We start from the raw sequence: 6,716 nt of genomic DNA, 5'->3' as shown, positions 1-6,716 counted from the left end.
TTCTATATATATAATTTTATGAATTAACTCTGTGTCTGTTCCTAAGAGTTAAACTTTTACCGCCTCTGGATTCTGTAGCTTCTGAAATCTGTAAGAGTTCACTTAAAATGAGTGAAATCCTTTGTAAATGATATCTATACTTTAGAAGAGGAGAAAGGGGCAGCAGAATCCAACTCTGTGTTTGATTTTTTTTATAGAATCATTAAAAAAAAGGCATCTTGATGTGTACAAAGGAGTAATAAACTCCAGAACAGGTGCAGGTTCAGTGATAACTAGAGCACCCACCATGTTCTACAAAAGAAATTATATTCCAAACAGCTAAACAAGGGTATTTATAGCAGCATCTGTTTCAGCTCTATCTGTCAGCTAAGAACAGTCTGACACAGCTTAGGGGAGGTGGGGGAGGGATTTATCAATGAAGTGTTTACATAATGCAGGCAGGCATTGTATACTCAAGGTGATACCAGCTATAACAGGATAACAAATATCTAAAGACACTTTTATTCTCAGAGGCCTTTGCTCCAGGAGTCGCTCTACAAAATTGCCTCCATGTTCCTCTGTGCATGACTGTAAACACTTTGATAGCAGATGACATTTTATAGTACCATCACTTGGTTCTGATTAAAGCTTTTAATGCACAAGGGTTTGGTTTGAGGGGTGCTTTTAATTTTTTTTTTTCCCTTGACCCCAAGTTTTATTTCAAGATGCTACTGACTAAAATTCAGAATTGTTTCAGGTCTGTTGGGTTTGCAAACACATTGAAACTCTTTATTTTAGGCAAAATTCTTGCATGCAGAGAGAACGTTTTTGTTAATTCAGAATTGTCAGCGCAGTAAAAAAATCTCTCCTTGTGCAGGGCCAGGTACTTGGTGACAGACTGGACTGAGGGAAACTAAAAGTATGAATGAGAGATTTGGAGACTAAATCCTGAATACCTGCATGCTTCCTCTTATCCCCCCTGAAGCTCTGCCTGCAGCCAGGAAAAAGTAGTTGCCCTCTTCTTTCTCTCCTGGTAATGGAAGTGCAGCTCCTTGGGACAAAGCAGGGCTGATGCTCCTCGTTGGCTGGCACAACTGAGGGGCTGAGCAGTTCCTGCCCATCAGCCAGGAACAGAATCCTCATGAACCTTGCATATGGAGCTGATTTTAGCATTTTAAATATTTCTGTGGCCAAAGAGCTTCCTGGAGGTGGTGGCAGGAGGGTGGTGGTTGTTCTTTTGGGAGCTGCTTTTAGAGCTTGGACGAAAGAAGTTGCAAAAAATAACTCGGTGAATCAGGTTAACATTGCAAGACTGAGAAGGATGCCCCATGGAATTTGTAAGTCAACCTGTACAGCCTGTTCAATGATCTGGTCACAGTTTTATCTAGCTGGGATGTCATGGAATTTTGCTTCTCTGTATAAAATGACCTTTAAAATCTGAGATGTGTCTCATTTTCATTTTTCCCTGTGTTTCTACGTCCATTATTCACATAAAGAACGATAAGAGGTAAGAGAAATTCTACAGAATGGGGAAAATGAAGAAAGATGCTTTTCCAGAACTCAGTGTTTCCCAGGATTCTGCAGCTGGGGGTTCTTTACATGGAGTAATCCAGTCTCTACATCCTTGTAAATTCTGCATGTGTACAGCACAGCGAAGGCTCAGTTCATCTCTGTTTTTAAAAATGTCTGTACTCACAAATTTGCAGATTTTTTTTTTTTTAATCATGCCATAAGGTACTGGTTCAGTAATTAACTGGTTCTTTAATCGAGCTGCAATTACTTTGTTTCATGAGAAGGGAAAAAAAAAAGAATGTACACCAAGACAGAGCTACTTTCGACATCTGGGAACCTCCTAACAGCTGGCTATCTAATGAATATGCATCTGCTTAAGAGGCTGTAGGCCATTAATAAACCAATAGATATAAAACAGAAACAATCTTTGTCAGCTTCAAATGAGATTGGATGCAATGTGCTGTGAAGTGTCACTGTCACATTGAATCCAGCCGGGGAGGTTAATCCAGCGGCTCCGCGGTACCGGCGGCTCCGTGGCGGAAAAGGCGGATGCAGGGAGAGGGCTGGGCCTGCCGAGCTCTGCGGGTGGTTTTTGCTGCATTTTGCCTCCTTATTTCTCCTGGTACCAGTTGGGTTTGAGCCACTGGTGACCTCTTTATTTGCCATTCCAGCTAGTCTTGTCTTTTTTGGTCTGACAGAGGAGGATGTGGGGCTTCCCTCATAGTTGGATTTGAGCGACACGGAAATCGATCACATGAATAAATGACGGCGGAGAAGTTACAGGAATGTGATAAAAATGCACCTATTGACTGAGACCTGGGGCTTTGTAAGGAGGCTCAGAACAGCCCCTGAGCCATGTTGTACAACAGGATTGTTGCAGGGTGAAATAAATACTCCTTAAACAGTGACAATGACCTCATGTGACTAGAGAGATCTCTGACCCCTTAAGAGTTCTATCTCCACTTGTTCCAAGGTGTATAGCATCATATGTTGTCCCGAGCTGTGCCAGCATTTGCTACCTTATAGCTGTGTTGTTCTGCACCTTTGTTTCCTGTGGCAGCTCCTGTAAAGTGTGAAATAGATTTATTTTAGACATTTATTTTATCCCTTCTGCACAGCTCAGGTTAGTCCAGTGAAGGGATGATCACACTGAGCAGTAGCCTCTCACAGCAGTGAGAAATGTTAACTAGGTGGCATTTTCCTAAGTGAAAATCCATGATTTCCTCTCAAGCCCCGGTAATGGAACAAGGCACTGTCAGCTGCAGAAGAGCTGGGCTGCAGATGCCCCTGGGACAGGGGTAGGGACAGCTTTTATTTTTGGTTTTGAGGAACTGGAGTAGCAGTTTTGTACCTCACCTGGACCTTGCTTTAGAGCCAGACTTAGGCCATATACATTTCAGTTCTCAGGTAACTCTTTAAACTGAGATTTGGATTAGTTTTTATGTGGCTGAGTTGTAAAGGGCAGTCTTAGTTTTAGCAGAAAGATCACTGTAACATTAAGCGTTTTCCCCCCTAATTTACAGGTTTTCATTATGAGAAAATAGAAGTAAGAAAAGTTAATATGGGAAGACAAGTGCTCTGTAATTACTGCAGATCTTCTCTAGCATCTCCTCAAGAGAGAAAATTATTGCACTTTGTGTCATCACATGGATATAATTTAAACCAAAATCTGTTAAAAAGATGACTTAATTCTTGAAATAGTGTTTGGTCTTACCCTTAGTTTTAAAACAGAAGATTATTCAAAATCTGTTTTAGAGTTGCACCCACACTGGTTCAAATTTAACTTAAACTCCAGGTTTTACATGAAGGCTTGTTAGTGCAGCTGAGCATCTTCCTGGCTTTTCCAGGGGTGGAATTTTCTCTCCTTGCTTCAGCTGCAAGTGCTGCTGCTCTGCCACAGCCCCATCTCTGGGCAGCAGCACGTGCTTGTCCACGTTGAGTGGAGCAGGTTGGTCACTGCTCAGCTGCCCACCTGCCCTCTCCCCCAGCTCTGCCTTTCATCCCAGCATTAGCAGGACTCTCAGATGCGACAGCTTTATCTTCTTTTGAGGCAGACAAAAGAGCTCTCTGCAAAGGAGGGCTGTCCTTTTAAGTACTTTCACTTTTCAAGGTCATTTGTGGAGCTTTTATCAATCAGAAAGCTAAATCCATACAAAAAGCATCTATAATGAACCAAGTATATCTCAAAACTTATCCCTTCAGTTGAATACGAATTATCCAGGAAGGTGCTTCAGTGGCCACGTTCACCAAGTTCAGCATCCCTGTGAACATTTATAAAGTAAGCAGAGAAGCCACTACTATTGTGGTTTGGCATCTATCAATTTCTTGTCTTTTTTTTTTCTGTAATTGATTTATTAATTACAGCACCTTAATGATCTATTTAAAATAAATAAACCATTTACACCATTTCAAAGGTATTTTGTGATGTTCAGCTGATATTAAAATAGCACCAGCCTTATGTGCTTTTTCAGCAAGTGACCTAATTAGTTAATAAAGTAATTGAATATTAAAAAGGATGTTGCAAGTGATTAAAATTTAAGAGCCTTCAGAACATTATTAAAGCTATAAATCATACATCACTGTTTTAATTTGCATAGCTACAGAATTACTAATGGTCCCACATGCATAAGCTACTTGGCAATTAGTCTTTTAACAAACTGTTGGTGATACTATGAGGTTACCAAAATCTTTCCCCATTTTTGATTTGCAAACAAATTCCCGGATTGGAGAACACTAAGGGTTAAATTCCTAAAAGCCAGGAAATTTGGTTCTTTCAGTTGTCTCTCTACCTGCCTCTGTTTGCCCCTTGTCCCTTCACCTTCCCACCAGGGGACCACATTCTCCCAACTCCTACTGAGGTGTGGCCTCCAGATGGTTTTCCAGCCCAGTCTGGTGCACGTGAATCTCCCTACCTGGTGCTGGAACATTCTCCATTTTTATCTCATGCCTACAACTGTCATGGCACCACTTTCCTTCCCAGGACTCCTGGTCCCTGTTGGTGCTGGGCAGGCTGAGCAGAGAGAGTTGCTGGCAGCCAGCAGTCGGACCTGAGCTTTGTCCTGTGGACTTGTCTTTGGGCTGTGGGAGAACCACACCAGGTGCTCGACACCTCCCACTCCCTGCACAGGGGCTTGCAGCTCATGGGAAACCTGAAGTATCTGCAAACATAAAAAGGGTGGGGATATGTCACTGATGGGATCTTCCTGCCCTGTGCCAGCTGTAGCACTGAGGGTCAGCTGCCCACGGCCCGGGACCGAGGCCTTGGGCTGGTGCAGGCAGGGGGAGAGACAGGATGACAGTTTTCACCTTAATTAGACACAAACTGCTTCGGCCAGATGAGCTGCCCTGGTCTCCTCTCTCAGCAGCATCCAGCATCTCTGGATAGCAATGATTCCTGGCCCTGGGAGTTATGCCCAGCAGAGCATGGTCCAGTGCTCAGTCAGGGAGCGGGGCTGGCTCTGGCTTCAGGACTTGGAGCCTGATAGAGGAACGACAGTGCTGGGGGCAAAGCCAATGACCTGGTGTGCAATGGAGCACAAACCCGGCACCAACAGCTCTGCTGGAGCAGCTGAGAGCTGGGGAGAGGGAAAACAGCTGGAGCTCCAGCCACGCCAGGCAGCCCCCAACCCCCTGTGTGAGCTCTAGGGCCTCTTCCCCAGGAGCAGTGCTGTGGATTGCACCACATGGCCACCTCCTCCCGGGGCCACACAGCCCCCGGGCTCCTCTGGGCCCCCAGACTGGTCTGGGCCCCCACTCCAGGGCCAGAATCACTGCAAAGGTGCCTGAGCAGTTGCTGATTTCCCCACTGTCTTCTTTGAGGCAGGGTCTGCATAGAATCACAGAATCATGGAATGGTTTGGGTTGGAAGGGGCCTTAAAGATCATCCAACCCCCCTGCCACGAGCAGGGACATCTCCCACTAGACTAATTTGTTCCAAGCCCCATCCAACCTGACCTTGAACACTGCCACAGATGGGGCATCCACAACTTCTCTGAATAACCTGTTCCAGTCCCTCACCACCCTCACAGCAAAGAATTTCTTCCAAATATCTAATCTCAATCTACTCTCTTTCAGCTTGAAGCCGTTCCCCCTTCTCCTGTCACTGCATGCTCTTGTCTTCTCTGTCTTTGGGAGCTGGGATTTCAGCATCCCAACCCATTGTAGGGACTGGAGCCTGTGTGGCTCTTGCTCCCCACACCTGCCCTCCCACCCTACCTGGCTCAGTTGCTGCAGGTGGTTGAGCTGGTACCTTCACCTTGTCCTTTTTCTTTTTTTTTTTTCTTTTTCAGTGGAACAAAAAAAGAGACATTACAGAACAGCATTTACATGCAAAACAAAGATGTTGTTTCATCCAGTCAGCAGAAGCCTTGATGTAGTTTTAGCTATTAAAGAGCTACATTACCTGAAGAATTTCTTCTTTGTGCAGCAAAAACTTTCCAGGAGTTTCCTTTGAAGCCCTTATTGAGGTCAGAGGCTGCAGCCTCTTGCAATCTTTCCACATCAGCCTACAGCAGTTTTTGAAAGCCCTTACACTGGATATTGTGACAAAGGCCCGCTCTTTGTTCATTAGTTTACACTTGGTAATAGATGTGAGGCCAGGCTGGAGGATGCTCTAGGCAAGCAATTCACACTCTGCTGCACTAACCTTTGTCATGGCTAGAATAGCTGGAGACAGTACAACCCTCTTTTAAGGGTCTGTGTTTTTAATTAAAACACCAAGCTGAGGAATGGGTGACTGTGGAGCATTTTGACCCAATAAGGAATGACAAGCACATGTCGGCTTTTAAAATAAATTAATTAATACCCACTATCTTACTGGTATAAAACTGTCAGCACTCGAGGAGGGTGGGCAAACCCAGATGCAAAGCATTTCTAAACTAGGCTAGGCAGACACAAATGCTCCTGCAATACCAGCAGCACACTGAGGCACACGCTTTGGAACACCCGGCTCCAAAGGTGAGCTGGAGGGGACTGGAGCTGCTTCCAATTCACACCACTGGGCTGATTTTAGGGCAAGTTACATACACGACCTGTTTCAGTGCACCTTGACTCCACCACCCAGTTTCACTTTGATGTTACAACATCACACACCAACGTGAGGGGGGGCCCAGGAGCCCACGCTGGGGTGACACAGGGGTCCACTCCTGCTCGGGGCCTTTGGACGAGCATATTCTGCCCTATTGGGATATTTCATTTTTAAACAATGAAACAAAATATTTACAAAA

Source organism: Manacus vitellinus, unplaced genomic scaffold (assembly GCF_001715985.3).
Source record: "Manacus vitellinus isolate BGI_N305 unplaced genomic scaffold, ASM171598v3 scaffold_25_pilon, whole genome shotgun sequence".
Classification (NCBI taxonomy): Eukaryota; Metazoa; Chordata; class Aves; order Passeriformes; family Pipridae; genus Manacus; species Manacus vitellinus.
This window is presented reverse-complemented; position numbering follows the sequence as displayed.